The following is a 17,813-nucleotide window of genomic DNA, read 5'->3' as shown; positions in this document are numbered from 1 at the left end:
CATACAGATTATTGGGGAGGGTTAATTTGAGTATAGTTGACACCCAATATTACATTAGTTTCAAGTGTACAACATAGTGATTTGACAAGTTTATACTTTATGCTATTATGTTCACTGCAAGTATAGCTACCATCAGATTATTATTCCTAGAAACTGGTTAAGGCAGAATATGTAGTGCTTTAAGTGAATTCATTTACACCCCAAAATCTAAAAATAATTTACTGAACGGGGAACCACTGCAGTGCTAAGGTAACTGAAAGCCTCTCACATGGTACCAGATACTGGCAAATCTTTAAGAAATTACTTAGAATCTGAAGTTAGGAGAATTATCCAAGTATCAAAAAAGATAGAGAGTGAACTCTCCAGACTATATACAAGTGATCTTAAGATGAAATAATAACAGGGGCGCCTGGGTGGCTCAGTCGGTTGAGCGTCCGACTTCGGCTCAGGTCATGATCTCACAGTTTGCGGGTTCGAACCCCACATCGGGCTCTGCGCTGACGGCTAGTGCAGAGCCTGGAGCCTGCTTCACATTCTGTGTCTCCCTCTCTCTCTAACCCTCCCCCACTCATGCTGTCATTCTCTCTCTCAGAAACAAAAAAAGATGAAATAATAACAAAATATTATTTGTGAGCATTGGAAAAACAATCTCTGATCCTAGGAGCCAATATGGGTTCACAAAAAGAGAATTTAACTGATTAACCTCACATTTTAATAGGGCAGGGAATGTGACAGTCACATCATATCTTTATTTTAACAAAAGCATTTATCAAAATCTTTCAGAATCATCCTGTGTACAAGATACAAGAAGATGGATTTGTAGCAAACACAAAGAGTAGTGAATAATAATCAATGTCTCCTTAGATGGAGACCTTCAGTGTAAGTCACAAGACTCTGACATTATCTTTGGTCTGTCCAATATTTCTATCAAAGACTATCTGTATTATATGCTAACCAAGCTTGCCAGAAAGCTGTTATCTGGGAAGAAGAGTCATTGTACTGGGAGACTAAGATTCACAAAGAGTTTAAATGCCTGATATTGTTAATTAATTCTTACAGGATTACACAGAATATGGGTAAGAGCAAAATTCCATATTTAGACATAAAAGAGAACAAAATACTTGCAATCTAGACTAAAACTATTCACATAGTATTGTCCAAGGACTTTTAGTTTACTCTAAACTCAAAGAGTTACTGTATCCTGGCTATCAAAACAGAGCAAACCACAGACAGGGGTCTGTTGAAGTCCAACTAGCTTTCATTTCAATTCACTCTAACAGATATTTATTGAGTACCTACTACATGTCAGGTGTGATGTAGGGCCCAGAGATACAAAGAGAAGACATGGCATCTGCTACCAGAGTAAGAGAGACACTAAACAGATAACTAACAGTGAAAGAAATCTAGGAATGAGAGAACCTACCAGGTGCAGAGAGAGGAAAGAGGAAGACATTCTGCCTGCATGTGGGACAGGTAAGACGGGTGGTATCCAATGTGGGGCAGCAACCCCTCTGGGTGCCACCTAAATGCTGGAGCATCTTCAGAGGAGAGCTCCAGGATGCTGAAGGATGGGGAGTCTCAAAGTGATGTCTCAGGAAGGTAGGCTTGAGGAAATGGAGGATGTTCAGCCTAGAGAAAGGTGACAGAAAGGATACCAAATTCTCCAAAGGAAATGATCTTTGCCATGTTATGGCTATATTCCTAGTGTCCAGGGTACTGCCTGGCTCATGGCTGTCAAAATTAAGTGGATAAACGGATGGATATACAAATTGATGAATGAATGAATGAATGATGAATGAATGAATGAATGAATGGAATACTGAAGCAATGCACTTACTCAAGTACCTCTCTGAGTGGAAAATAAGATGCAATAACGATGTTGCAAACAGACTGCCTAACAGCCAAGTTTAGCCTGCAAATCATTTTGTTTCATCTGAATACCCTTTCTTTCTTTCACCAACTTTTTTTTGGGGGGGCAGAGAGAGAGAATGCACAAGCCAGTGGTAAAAGGAGAGAAAGAATCTTAAGCCAGCTCCATGCCCAGCTCAGAGCCTGAGGAATACTTCGATCCCACAACCCTGAGATCATGACCTGAAATGAAATCAAGAGTCAGATGCTTAACTGACTGAGCCACCCAGGGGCCCCGAATTTACCAACATTTTTAAAATATAATTTATTATCAAGTTGGCTTCCATACAACACCCAATGCTCATCCCAACAAGTGCCCTCCTCAATGCCCATCATCCCCTTTCCCCTCTCTCTCACCAACAACATTTTTTTTTTATTTACAAATAGTTTATTGTCAAATTAGTTTCCACATAACACCCAGTGCTCATCCCCACAAATGCCCTCCTCCATGCCCATCTCCCCTCCCCCCCACATCCATCAGTCCTCAGTTTTTGTCAGCATTCAAGAGTCTCTCATGGTTTGCCTCTCTCCCTTTCCCCCACCACTTCCCCCCTTCTTCTCCCCCTTGTTCCTCCGTTAAGTTCCTCCTAATCCTCCTATATGTGCAAACATAATGATATTTGTCCTTCTCTGCCTGACTTATTTTGCTCAGCATAACACCCTCAAGGTCCATCCATGTTGCTACACATGGCCAGATTTCATTGTTTCTCATTGCCATGTAGTATTCCATGGTATAGATAAACCACATCTTCTTGATCCATTCATCTGTTGATGGACACTTAGGCTCTTTCCATGTTTTAGCTATTGTGGAGAGTGCTCCTATGAACATGGGGGTACATGTGCTCCTATGCATCAGCATTTCTGTATCCCTACCCCCAACATTTTTAAAACAGGTGATTTCATATAAATATTTCCAGCTTCTCTTGAGGTATTAGAAGACCTGGCTATTCTAGGACTACATGGCCACATGGAAGTATGTGCCCATTCCAATGATACAAGTACACACAATTTACTACAATACGAACCAACTACTACAAGACAGGCCCCAGCTCAAAAACAAATAAGTAATATTTAAAACCAGAACTGGTGTTTGGACACCCAGAAATGTCCAGGCAGATGCATGATAAACAGCATACCTAAAATACCATCGAAGAACAGTCTCTGGGATTCCATGTCATCCTGAACATGCTCCATTATAGCACACATCAGTTTCTCAAGACTCTTTTACTATATTCCTCAAATATTATAAGCATTTTTCATACACTGTAAACATTAATTTCGTTTCTTCATCGTATCTATTTCACTTAGCACACGGTGGATTCTAAATGAAAGTTTACTGAATGAGCACATAAACTCACATTAACTTGGAAGTTGAAAAGATCATCTTTCCCAGTCAACAATAAGAATCTCTAATTTTATTTCATTTAGCCTTCATTTCCCATTTGGAGCTAAACCAACCAATAGGAATTTTTTTTTTTTTTTCATAAAAAATCTGAACACCCATGTCGGACTGGTTGAAAGCCTTCCAGACTTTGGCAAATATGAACACTAATACCCCTCCTCCATTTGAGCTCCTCTGCCTCCTTGTAAAGCTGCCTAGAAAGGTGGGGCCATGAGGAGCTCACAGCAATCCGATGGCACCTGTCCCCAGAAAAGGTCACAGAGTCACACAATATGGCACCAAAAAGTCACAGGGAAGGGGAGAAGAAAGTCATTGGCCTTCCTTCCTTCTCCTCACACCTGCATATCCCAGAGCTCTAGGTAAATAAAGCCCCTTACTCTTTGGATTTTCTTCTTTGGAAAATAGTTCTGGTTTAAGAAAACAAAATAGGCTGTATCCCTGGAAGAGATTTCGACTAGGGAATGTTGTAGGATCTTTCCCCAGGGGACCCCAACTCCACATCAATCGGACAGCTCCGTCTTGACAAACGTGCAGGGGTCTGGAACCCGCAGAAGAGGTCATGACTCAAGTCTGGTTTTTGGCCCCAAACCTGGAGTTTTTCTGGCATGCAAAGAAGCAACATTTAAGAGGGCTGCCCATCTACTTTATTCCTGGGAACAATGGGACTAATTAGCCACCATCAATGATCCCTCCCAGGAGGTCAAAACATTCTGATTACCACTGCATCTCTGCTGCCAATCATGTCTATGGCAGCTAAGTTCTGCCACTTGGCGTCTGGTGCCCCAGGGTCCCATCACCCCACTGAAATCAGAGAGCCCGCTTCACCCGCAAAATCTCCCACACCACACCTGGCCAAAGAAGAGAGTCCATGCAGAGCTTCCCAATGTTGTGGTGCTCCCCCGCTAATGTATTTCTCAATGCCTCAGGGAAGGGAAAATCATCTGGCCCTCTCAGTCAATGGAGTAGGGTGGTGGGAGGAAGGTGTGGGCAGGCGGCATGTGATAAGTGCACTGCAACATTCCTATCTCAGTGAGCTTTGGGATTCCTTTTTGTATATTACACCAGCAATATTTGGCATCTCAACCTCATGAAACATATGCTCTCATTGATTCCCAGTGGTTCCCAGGATTCTGAATCCCCTGGCCCCTAGCTACAATTGCTGATTCCCTCATCTCATCCCAAGATATTCTAAGTCAGTAAATTTGAAATGGGGCCCAGAGATCTATCCCAAGAAACCCAGTGATTCAAAACAGGTGATACGCAGAACAATGAGAGACATGCATCTCAAAGCTTAAAGGAAGGCTACATATGTTTGCCACACTTACCAGGAAAATCCAGTTTACATTTTTTTCCAATAAGAACTACAAACTAGGGGAAAGAAAAAATTACATTTACCCCTTTACAATCTGTTTCTGCTATCCAATAATGGGTTCTCCAATACTTGTGTTGAGTGTCCCCACAGCCTAACTGAACACACGGTATATTCTCCTGTCTTCCTCTATTCCCATTCATTTTTTCCTCCTCCCCCTCTCTTGCCATCCTCCCAGCTCTCAAATACTTGTAAGTGGTTCCCACCGTCTCCTTAGATCATTCAACCAATAAATAACAACATCCGGTTTTTCTCGTTTTCCTCTAAGGCGAATCCCTCTGGCCCTTAATCATTTTGGTTGCTCTTCTTCTGCATTCCCTCTAGTATTAGGAATAAACCAGTAAATCATCATCACTTAATGTATCAAAGAACCAAAGGATGTGATTCTCAAGCACCAATGCAAACAACAGTGTAAAGGGGAGATGGGTGCTCTGAGACAAAAACAAACTTCATGGTTTTGGTTTGTGGTCAAGGCATCACATCCTCGCCTGGCTATGAGGAAGCCATAGGAAAGGAACAGGGGAAGAGGAGCTTGTCAGGAGGAGCCCACACCCCATGCAAGGGGTTATTATTACTATTGTCTCATAAGTGCTCAGAGTACCAATGGCATCAAAGAAAGGGTGGGAAAATTGAGGACAGGAAGATCAGTGACCGTATCTAGAAGGCAGCAAGTCCCAGAAGAAATCTTCATAAAGAGAGTCAGCAAATATTAAAAATTAAAAGATCAACACCAAATAGCATATAAATTCAGTTAAAATTATAATGGAGTTGTCAATTTTTACCAAATGTGTTTTATTTTAATTTTTAAAATTTTTTTAATTTTAGAGAAAGAGAAAGAGATCACAACCGAGGGAGTGTGGCAGAGGAAGAGAGAGAATCTTGAGCGGGCTCCACACTCAGCCAGGAGCCTGATGAGGAGCTTGGATCATGCTCCAGGACCCTTGGATCATGACCAGAGCTGAAATCAAGAGCTGGACACTCTATCGACTGAGCCACCCAGGAGTGCCTGCAAATTTGTTTTCTTTTAAAGTTATGTGTTTGGTAAAGTTCCTGGATACACTGCAGTTCTGACAGTGACTACTCAGAGTTTATGTGAGGACAAAGTCCTACTTAGGATTCCACTCACTTTAAATGTTTTTTATTTATTTCTAGGAGAGAGAGAGAGAGACAGCACGAGCAGGGGAGAGCCAGAGAGAGAGGGAGTCACAGACTGAAACAGGCTCCAGGCTCTGAGCTGGCAGTCAGCACAGAGCCCGATGCAGGGCTCGAACCCACGAACCGCGAGATCATGACCTGAGCGAAAGTCGGACGCTTAACCGACTAAGCCACCCAGGCGCCCCAGGATTCCACTCACTTTAGACACCAACTGCAAGTTCAATGGTCCCTAGGCCAGCTGCACCACTGACCAACTGGCCACAAATTCACGGGTCTCCACAATTCTCTCAGGTTTAGTAATTTGCAGGAACGACTCACAGAATTTAAGAAAGTGTTATACTTATGATTGCAGTTTTATGATAAAGGATACAACTCAGAATCAGTCAAAAGAAAAGATCCATGGAGTAGGTCTGGGAGGGTCCTAAACCCAAACCATCCATTTCTTCAGGACACGTCACCCTCTCAGCACGACGGTGTGTGATTACCATTCAGGGAACCTCACCCAAGCTTCCATGTCAAGTTTTAAATTTGGGGCATCCAGGTGATTCTGTCAGGTAAGCAGCCAACTCTTGATACCAGCTCAGGTCATGATCTCACAGTCTGTGAGATCGAGCCCCACATCTCTGCTGACAGTGCAGAATCTGCCTGGGATCCTCTCTCTCCCTCTCTGCCTCTCTCCTGCTCGCTCTCGCTCTCTCTCTTTTTCTCTCAAAATAAATAAATGAACTTCCCGAAAGTGGGGTTTCATTACTTAGGTTGATTGATTCAATCATTGGCCATGTGACTGAACTCAATCTCCAACATCCCTTTCCCTTCCCAGAGGTTAGAAGATAGGGCTGGTATGTGCCTCAAAGTCCTGTCTCTTTAATCATACGCTTGTTCTTTCCAGCACAGCCAGCACAGATTCTGAAACTCTCTGGAGGCCCATCATCAGTTACCTCTTCCTTAACATAAACTCAAGTGTGATCTTGAACCCACCATGAACAACAGAGACACTCTCATCACTCGGGAAGTTCCAAGGGTTTAGAAGCTTCCAGGATCCTGGGATAAAGACCAGACAAATTCTTTATTCTACAATACTTAGGGACAGAGAGTCAGGGCCATCATAGTTCCCTTGAGAAAGTATTTTCATGGCCTTAGAGTCTATTTGATCCAACTGGAAATAGTATTTCATGTCTACTTCATTGATTAGAAAAAACATGGCCATTCTTTATAGACTGCAGGACACAGGCATGGATGAACTTTAGCCCCTGACAGCAGGGTATAGAGAGAACCCTGTGTAATTCTGGGGTTTGCCTCAAAAGGTACAGCTGCTATGTACAGCCTTAAAATTTACAGCAAGCATCCAGCAACCATCATATATCAAAATGGCATGCAAGAAGAGAATAGTCCCAATGTGCTGTAGATCCTTATTCTCTACAGAGAATCATATTCCCAGCAGGTGACAACAGGGAGCCACAACTGCCTCTTTCAAAATCAAATTTGCCCTTTAACCTCCCAGTAGGCAGGACCCCCTGGAACCATCTGTATGTGCCTCTACTTTTCTCTTTGATGGAGGAAGAAGAAAGGCAAATAATCCAAGAGATAAGTCAAGCAGACTTTTTAAATCTATATTATAAAAGTGTAGTCCTATTAAATATCTACCTAAAAAAGTCAAGCATTCATATAAATGATTAATTAATTCATTCTTTCCACAGTAGTTAATGAAGCCCCAACTTCACACGGCAGGCCCCATTCCAGGTGCTAAAGATACACCTCATGGAGTTTACACAGTAGCGAGAAAATAAAAACCCACAATAAATCCATGTTGCCAGATAGCAACAAGGGCTACAAAGGCAAAAAAGGTAGAGAGTGAGAGAGTATGGATGAAATATGAAGGAGAGTCTGCCATTTTGGATTGGGAAGCCAGGGAAGGTGCCAAGGATGAAGTGACATTTGAACAGAGACTGAAGGTGGTGAGAGAGCAAGAGGGCATAGGTCTGGCGGAAGAGCATCTCAGAAAGTGCAAAGTGCAAAGGCGGCAGCAGCAAGTTTGGCTAGTTAAGGGCACAAGAACTCGAGAAGGAGTAGTAGATTGACAGACTAGAGGCTAGAGGTCAGGACTCAGACCAACAGGGCCTCATAGAACAGAAACCATTTCTTGTCATTTGGAAAAGTAAGAGTGCCATTTCTCTCACATAACCAAGCATTCCTTACCTGTCCCATCCTTTTAAGTGGGATAACTATGTATTCAAAGTTAAGAAAAATACAGGGTGCCTGGGTGGCTCAGTTGGTTAAACATCCTACTCATAATTTTGGCTCAGGTCATGATCCCGGGATCCTGGGATCCTGGGATCGAGCCCTGTCAGGACCCTGCTCAGGACTCTCTCTCTCTCTCAAATTAAAAGGAAAAAAAAAGAAATTAAAGAAAAAGGTTAAGGAAAACATGAATGTACCTCCAAAGGAAGACAGAAAGGGTATCTGTTGATTTAAAAAGAAAAAGACTGCTTCAGAAGGTGTTTTCCAAGTCCTCATTGAGACTCACCTACAAAAACCTTCATAATTCTAAAATATATTTCTCTCCTTTTCCATCCTTCCTACACTGTCAGACTGTAGTCTACAGCTTATCTTACAGCTAAAGTACATGTTNTGCTCAGGACTCTCTCTCTCTCTCAAATTAAAAGGAAAAAAAAAGAAATTAAAGAAAAAGGTTAAGGAAAACATGAATGTACCTCCAAAGGAAGACAGAAAGGGTATCTGTTGATTTAAAAAGAAAAAGACTGCTTCAGAAGGTGTTTTCCAAGTCCTCATTGAGACTCACCTACAAAAACCTTCATAATTCTAAAATACATTTCTCTCCTTTTCCATCCTTCCTACACTGTCAGACTAGTCTACAGCTTATCTTACAGCTAAAGTACATGTCAGTAGGCAACAAGGTTAACCTCCTTCTTTTGGGGTTCCTAAGATAAACCTTAGATGGCATGAAATTTTCAGAGGCCATTTTTTCATTTTTGTCTATAAAATCTTTATTGCCTCCAATCATATTTTTCCTTGGCTATATCCATAGCTGAACATCCTAGACAATCGAGTCTAACAATCTCCATGCGTCTGCTATCATAGACTCAGAACCCAAACTTCAGAGTTTTGCTGCAATAGATTATCTCAAAATGAATTCCAAAGAAGATAAAGCAAAAGGAACAGAACCAAAATGAACACACCACCATTTCCTTCAGGTTTTGGGCACAGAGGCTAGAGCTGATTTTCATGGTTGGCATATCATCTGTGACTAAAAGATGCAAACTGCTGCAAAAAAAAAAAAAAAAAGCCTCTTCAGATCCAAGCATTAAAATGTTGCAAATCCTTACAGCTGCACATATTATTCTATTTTTTAACTCTGACATTTTAAACCACCCACTTTCACTCTTACGGTTTATATCATCAGAAGGCTTCAATAAAATAAAACTTTTGAGCAAACTGCTAGAACACTATGATCTAATAGCCTAAACAAGGAGAGAGAAGCAAGAATTTAAAAGTCCTTTAATTTGCCTTCATTTCTCCATCTTTAACATGAAAACCATTGGATCTTTCTTGCTGAAGGAACCTTCTCCTTCCTTCCTGATGTGAAATGGCACTGCTAACAATACAGGAGGAGCTTCTTCTCAAGAGGAAAGAGGTAGAAAGGAAATAAAACTGAAAAGCTAAGCACCTTTTAAATCAATCAGGCCCGTATTTCAAGGTGGGGGTTATGGGCATCATGGGTTTTGGTTCTGTGTCAATTAAGTGTCTACCGAGTGACTTAATGTGTTTAATGTCCTGATTCCAGAGTTAAAAACAGGTCACGGCCAGTGAAGGATAAAGAAGCAAAATAAAAAAGGTTACTGCTGCAGATTAAGTTTGCACAGATGTTTTGATTCTGCTCTACAAGGGCCCAAAAATATTCCTGTGCGCCCTTGGAAATGATCTTATGAAAAGACCGAATGTAAGATTTGACTGGAAACAGAAACTCATTAGAATTCTAAATTCACTTCAAGTTGAGGAACACAGATGACCGTCTGTATCAGTTAAAGTTTAACTGGAGAAGCGGAACCACCGGGAATTTACTGTAAAGGGATTTACTGTAGAGATGTGACCTTTCACAACTGTGGAAGCTGGCTAAATAGCCTCTGCAAGGCTGCTGCTTCTGTCTGTAACAGAAGTCAAAAGCCGGCAGGGCAGGCATTCCTGCCATTTGGGAGGGAGGAAATGGGGGACTTGAAGTAGGGGAAAGAGAGGCAGAGAGGAAACCAAAAAGATGAACTAGAAGGTACCTCTGCTTTTCACCGCCTCGAAGGCTCCAACTTTAATGATGTGAGTGACTTGCAAACACGCTGGCACTCTTCCCTACAGAGCTGCACTCAAACTTGCACCATGACACCAAGTAGCTAGAGCACCATGATCTGGAAAGTTCTGGAGGCACCATGGACCCAGCTACTGTCACATGGCAGCAGCAGGTTAACCGTCCTGTCTGTGATAACCCACACGACCTGTGACAGCAGCAAAACCCACACCAGCCTTCTGACTGGGATCATGGCAGCCTCACTTTCACTTTCCGTATCTTGAAGAAATTTCTCGTGTGCAACTATAACCTAGTGCAATTCGGGGCAGGAATTGCCAAGAAACAAAATTCCAATTTCATTAAACTGACATAGTACAAAGCCACCCTATCTTGGTAAACTGCCTTCATTTTCCTTTATCCTCCACCCTGCAAACCGGTAAAACTAGATCCTCTAAAAATCCATTTCCTCATTCAAAATTCAGCTAATTTGCTATCTGAGAAAAAATGTGATTAATACCTTTCTATACATGCAAGTACCTTTACAGTAACAAGCATTACACATCTTTACTTATCAATTAACATATTTATTTATTGTTTATTCTTAGGGTAATTTCCAGCTCTCAGTATATGTGAGGCTTATTCACTGAATCAAAGGTAATAAACTATTTTAATAGAAACTAGATTTGAGTTTTGCCCCGGGAAAGAGCCTCTGAAGAGGATGAAAAAGAGACTACAGAATGGGAGAAAATATGTGCCAACCACATAGCTGACAAAGGACTTGTGCCTACAATATAGGAAGAAATCTCAAAATTCAACATGAAAAAATAAAAATCCACTTAGAAAATGGGAGAAAGACATGAAGAGACAGTTTTAAAAAGAAGATATACAGAGGGCAAATAAGCACATGAAAGTATATTTAACGCCATCAGCCATTAGGAAAATACACATTAAAATGACACTGAGATTATCACTGTACACCTATTAGAATGGCTACGATAAAAAGCAATGACAGTGCCAAATAATGATGAGGAAGCAAAGTAGCTGGATTATTCATACACAGCATGGGAAGGTCTGGAAAAGTTTTTCAGTTTCTTAGAAAACTAAATATGCAACCACCATATGACCCAGCAACTGCCATCCTGGATGTTTATCTCAAAGAAATAAAACTTATGTTGACATAAAAATGTGTAAATGAATGTTTATAGCAGTTTTATTTGTAAAGCTGAAAACAATCCAGATGTCCTTCAACAGGTGAATGACTAAACCATGGTATATCTATACAACGGAATAGTACTCAGCAACAGAAGGAATGAACCATTGATATGCAACAATCTGAATAAACTCCATAATATGCTAAATGCAAAAATGACCAATCTCAACAAGTCACATATGATTCCACAAATAGCATCTGCAAAATGACAAAATTATAGACCTGGAAAACAAATTAGTAGTGATTAGGAAGTAGGGTGGGGTGTTATGGATTAGGAGGTTGTTATGAATTTGGTGTTTATAATTACGATAAAGAAGCAGGAAGGAGGGGTGCCTGGGTGGTTCAGTCACTTAAGCATCTGACTTCAGCTCAGGTCATGATCTCACAGTTTGTGGGTTCAAGCCCCGCATCGGGCTCTATGCTGACAGCTCAGAGCCTGGAACCTGCTTCAGATTCTGTGTGTCCTTTCTCTGCCCTTCCCCTGCTCACACTCCGTCTCTCTCTCAAAAATAAATAAACATTAAAAAGTTTTTTTTTAAAAAAGAAGTAGAAAGGATCCTTGTGATGAAACCGCTCTGTATCTTGACTAATGGTAATCTTGGAAATCTACATGTGACAAAACTGTGTAGAATTAAAGACACACTGAACAAAAATTTAAAAAAAGAGTATATGTAAACCTGGTAAAACCTAAATAAAAGCTGTGGATCGTATCAATGTCAGTTTGCTCTTTGTGATATTATACTATAGTTATGCAAGACCTTGACCCTAGAGGAAAATGGATAAAGGGTATAAGAGATCTCTCCATTATTATTTACAACTGGGGAGTGTACAATTATCTCAAAATAAAAAGGGTTTTTTTTAGTTAATTAATTAATTTATTTTTGAGAGAGAGAGAAAGAGACAGAGAGTACAAACAGGGGAGGGGCAGAGAGAAAGGGAGACGCAGAATCCCAAGCAGGCTCCAGGCTCTGAACTGTCAGCACAGAGCCTGATGCAGAGCTCGAACTCAACAAACCATGAGATCATGCATGATCTGAACCGAAGTCGGACACTTAACCAACTAAGCCACTCAGGCGGCCCTCAAAATTAAAAGGTGTTTGTTTTTTTCCAAAGCCAAAGACACTATAAGAAAATGAAACTACAGACCAACTTTCATGATAAACACAGATGCAAAAGTATTCAACAAAATACTAGCAAACTGAATTCAACAGCACACCAAAATCAAGAGGGTTTTATCCCTAGAATGAATGTTATATACTACATTACCAAAATGGAAACAGACTAAAAACTACATGATTGTGTCTATAAATGCAAGAAAAACAACTCAAAAATTCAACACCTTTTCATGGTAAAAATTCCCAAAAACTAGGTTTAGAAGGAATTTACCTCAATATAATAAAAAAAGTCCGCAATTAACATTATACTCCATGGTGAAAAACTGAAGCCTTCTTCTCTAAGATCAAGAATAAGACAAGGATAGGGGCGCCTGGGTGGCTCAGTCGGTTAAGCATCCGACTTCAGCTCAGGTCAGATCTCATACTTTGTGGGTTTGGGCCCGGCATCAAGCTCTGTGTGGTCAGCTCAGAGCCTGGAGCCTGCTTTGGATTCTGTGTCTCCCTCTCTCTCTCTCTCTCTCTGACCCCTCCCTGATTCATGCTCTGTCCCTCTCTGTCTCTCAAAAATAAGTAAACATAAAAAAATTTTTTAAACATTTTTTGAAAATCATCTGCATTTCTATACTCTAATTATGATCTATCCAAAATTAAGAAAACAATCCCATTTACAACAGGATTGAAAGAACAAAATACTTAGCACTAAGCTTAACCAAAGAGATGAAAAACTTTTAAGTCAGTAATGAAAGAAATTAAAGAAGACACAAACAAAAGATAGATGTATCATGTTCATAGAAGACTGAATACTGTCAAAATGTGCATACTACTCAAAACCATCTATAGAGTCACTGTATTCTGTATCAATATCCCATTGGCTTTTTTAAAAACTGAAATAGAGAAAAAAAATCATTTCAAACTACAAAAGACCCCAAATATACAATACAATTTTGAGGAAAAACAAAGCTTGGAATCATCATACTTTCTGATTTCAAATTATATTACAAAGCTACAGCAATTAAAACAGTATACTACAGGCATAAAAACAAACATACTAACCAAAAGAAACGAATAGAGAGGCCAGAAATTAACCTACACAGATAGAGTCAAAAGATATTCAACATAAAGGCCAACTATACACAATGGGGAAAGGACCAACATTTAAACGGTCCTGGGAAAACTGAATATCTGCATGCAAAAGAATAAATCTGGACCTTTATCCTACACCACACACAAAAATCAACTTGAAATGTATTAACAATTTAAATGTAAGACCTGAAACTGTAAAACTCCCAGAAGAAAAACAGGACAAAACTTCATGAAGTTAAAGCTTAGTAATGATTTTTTAAACATGACATTAACAGTAAAAGCAATAAAAACAAATTAGGTAACTGAGACTACATCAAACTAAAAAAAAAAAAAAAACAAACCTCTGCACAGCAAAGGAAGCAATCAACAGAGTGGAAAGGCAACCTATGGAAGAGGAGAAAATATCTGCAAACCATGTATCTGATATGTTATTAATACCCCAAATACATAAGAAACTCTTACAACTCAAGGTAAAACAAAACAAAACAAATGAACAAACAAATAACTTCATGAAAAAAAAATGGGCGAAAGGCTTGAACAGACATTTCCCCAAAAAAGACTTGGCCCTAAAAAAGAATGAAATCTTGCCATTTGTGACAACATGGATGGATCTAGAGGGTATTAAGCTAAACGAAACATGTCAAGCAAAGAAAGAAGAATATCATATGATTTCATTTATATGTGAAATTTAAAAAACAAAAGAACCAAACAAACAGAAGAGAACAAAACAAAAATAGACTCGCAGATACAGGAAACAAATGATTGGTTACCAAAGGGGGGCTTACTTGGGGGGGCAGGTAAAATAGGGGGAGGGGATAAAGAAGTCCAAACTTCCAGTTATAAAATAAGTAAGTCATGGAGATCTAATGTACAGCCTAGGGAATCTAGTCAATCATATTGTAATAAATTTGTATAGAGACAGATGATAATTAGACTTATAGCGAGGACCATTTTATAATGTATAAAACATCAAACCACTATGGCGTACATCTGAAACTAATAGGACACTGTATGTCAAGTATACTTTAAAAAAAAAAAAGATATACGAGTACATGAAAAGATGCTTAGCACCAGTCAATAGGAAAATGCAAATCAAAACCACAATGAGTTATCTCCTCACTCACACCAATTAATTAGGCTGGCTTTTATGGGGGAAAAAAAAAAGATAGTAAGTGTTGGCAAGGATGTAGAGTAACTGGAACCATTGTACACTACTGGTGAGAATGCAAAAGGTGCAGTTCCTACGGAGAAGAGTATACAGATTCCTCAAAAAGCTAAAAATACACTTACTTATAATGCAGCAATCCTACCCCCAAGTTATAAATCCAAAAGAAATGAAATCATTATCTTGAAGAGATATATGCACTCCTAAGTTCACTGCAGCATTAGTCATAATAACTAAGACACGGCACAACCTAACTACCCATCATCAAATGAATGGATAACAAAAGAAAAGTGGTAGAGGGGCATCTGGGTGGCTCAGTTGGTTAAGCATCTGACTTCGGTTAAGGGCATGATCTCGTGGGTTTGAGCCCCACGTGGGCTCTGTGCTGACAGCTCATAGCCTGGAGCCTGCTTCAGATTCTGTGTCTCCTCTCTCTCTCTGTCTGCCCCTTCCCAGCTCATGCATGCACGCGCGTGCACACAGACACACACACACACACACACACACTCTCTCTCTCAAAAAAAAAATTTAGAAAACATTTTAATGGTACATACATACAATGAAATATTATTTGGCCTTTAAAAAGAAGGAAAAACCATGTCTTATGCAACAACATGGATGGACTTGAAGGACATTACACTAAGAGAAATAAGCCAGTCACAGGACAAATACTACATGATTGTACTTATATAAGGTATCTAAAATCGTCAAATTCATAGAAACACAGAGAGTAGAATTATGGCTACCAAGGGCAGGGGGGAGGGGAGCCCCAGAGTTTGCTGTTAAGTAGGCATATAGTTCCAGTTATGCAAGAGAAATGAGTGCCAGAGATCTGTTGTAAATCATTGTGCCTATAGTTAATAATATGTTATCAAGCTCTTAAAAATTGTAAATGGCAAATCTTAAGTGTTCTTACAGTAAAAATTAAAAAATCATGGGGCGCTTGGGTGGCTCAGTTGGTTAAGCAGCCAACTTAGGCTCAGGTCATGGTCTCACAGTTCATGAATTCAAGTCCCAAGTCGGGCTGTGTGCTGACAGCACCCAGCCTGAAACCTGCTTCGGATTCTGGGTCCCCCTCTCTCTGCCCCTCCCCCACTTGTGCTCTTGTCTCTGTCTCTCAATACTGAATAAAAGCTCTTAAAAATTTTTAATAAAAATAAAAACAAAAATAAAAAATCTTTTCGAATTCTCAAAGATTTTTACTCAAGCATGCCTACCTTAAGATATAACTGAAATAGTTTGTATGTATACTTAAAAGGCCACTTTAACTTTATTTTCACCAACTACCTAAAATTAAAATCATAAAGACATAATCCATGTAAAGTGCCTAGGCCAATGCTTTGTTCACACTGAATAGTTAATAAATGTGATTCTCTGTCCTTCCTTGCAACAATCTTTAGAGTTGGGTGGGTCTAGCATCATTAATGCCAGCTTTTATACATGCCCCTCTTTATGCTACTGCAGAAGATGCAGTAAGGAGCAAGCTTCTGGGTCCTATTTAAATCCACACCTGTGAGCACAGAAAGATGAACTTTCTCTTTCAAAGAGACATCTACCCCTTTCCAATGAGTGCTGTGTTGCTCTCTAGAACAGCAACTCAAACTTCTCATTTAAAAAAAAAAAAAACAGACACAATATGAAAAGAGCAATAGCATTAGACACCAATCTGCATTTTGTAACCAATGAGTACACAGTGAGGAGTTGGCCATGACCAACTTTTCCCTTACCCCTGTCTCCTCAAACCCTTGCTAACATTCCTCTTCATCAATGCCCTTGCTTCATTGTCTACTTCCTTCCCCCACTCCTCTCTTTTCTGCCCTTGCCATTTCCTGCGTGAATGAAAAAACATTTTAGAAAGTCAAGAAGTGAAAACATCTTCCCCACTTTTCACCAAGTGGGCACAGGCATCTGGCCCTGACCTTTTAAAATGGAAAATGCTCAGATCAAGACGGTCTCCATGGCTCTTATAAGCCCAGCACATCTCATGCTGTGAGCTTTCACAGCTTAAATTAACCACCAACCCTCACTGTCATAAATGAAAAAGCAGGTCAATCTAGAAAATAAACATATATATTTGTGCCATCTAAGGAGGTTTAAGAAACATTTGGAAAACTGAAAGTACTGAGCAATTCACTCAGTAGCTGAGGTTATCTTTGAGCGGAACAACCAAAACCACTTCCTAAGCGGACAAATGTTTATAAAATATTCTCTTCAGATTCAAATGTGCAATTTCCTCACTCTGTTTAAAACACTAAACTTTCAATGTAAAATTTAAGTCAAAAGCCCATGAATTACTGCCAACTGCTATGGTTTCCTTTTCTAAGTCATCGGAGCCACCTGTCAAGAGACCTTGGCCTCCTGGCCAGAGGCAAGCTTTTCAAGCTGCCTATCCCGTCTCGGATGACCACGGCCATAAAGACGGACTCATATTACACTCGCTGGAAAAGGCTTACAACACCGATGATACTGAACCAATATTATTTTGAGTTTTTTGCCCGACACATTGTAAGCTTAAATACTGAGCCAAATTACCAGGGGCTGAGTCAAGCTCGTGGTGTACGAGGTAGCACTCATACAAAGCCCCCCTCGCCATCCATCTGAAGCAAGCTTGAATTCTTTTAAATTCAAGAAAATACTCCACCCTACAAAAACCTGGCGTTCCCTCGGCTCCCTTTACACTTTATTCACGCCAGAAATGCTGAATCATGACTCTGAGGTTGTAAAACAAAAACTATTTCGACTGGGACACCAGGATCCCCAGAGGATCCCACGCTTCTGCATTCCTTCGCTTTGCATCTTTTAAAATCTAAATCCCGAGCCCTTCCGCAGACCTGCAGATCGGAAAGGCTTGGAGAGCAACCGAAGGCTGCAGGTCGGGGGAGAGCCTGTGCTCCCTCCGCTGCGCCTCCCCAAAACCCAAGCAGCTCTGGCAGCTCACAGCTCTCGCCTCCTCTCCGAACGCGACCCCAAAGGGACCGATCCTGTCTCCATCAGCGATGCTATCCAACAGCCTCCGAGAAATTCCCAACTTGGAAGCATTCCCACCGCAGCCTCCCTGTCCGGGGCTCGCCGGGCCCGCACCGTGGCACCTGCCCACTGTCCGGCAGGGGGC

The 17,813-nt window shown here is 40.6% G+C and overlaps 1 protein-coding gene across 1 annotated transcript in view; it reads right to left on the bottom strand.

Annotated features, from left to right (window-relative positions):
• Positions 1 to 17,590, bottom strand: part of TMTC1 (transmembrane O-mannosyltransferase targeting cadherins 1) — a 272,723-nt gene extending 255,133 nt beyond the window's left edge. The window contains exon 1 of the mRNA XM_077774479.1: positions 17,533 to 17,590. The gene's annotated coding sequence lies outside the window, so the exon portion shown is untranslated. The remainder of the gene's footprint in view (positions 1 to 17,532) is intronic.
• Positions 17,591 to 17,813: the final 223 nt, after the last annotated feature.

Source organism: Crocuta crocuta, unplaced genomic scaffold (assembly GCF_008692635.1).
Source record: "Crocuta crocuta isolate KB4526 unplaced genomic scaffold, BGI_CrCroc_1.0 scaffold176, whole genome shotgun sequence".
In the NCBI taxonomy this organism is placed as follows: Eukaryota; Metazoa; Chordata; class Mammalia; order Carnivora; family Hyaenidae; genus Crocuta; species Crocuta crocuta.
This window is presented reverse-complemented; position numbering and strand designations above follow the sequence as displayed.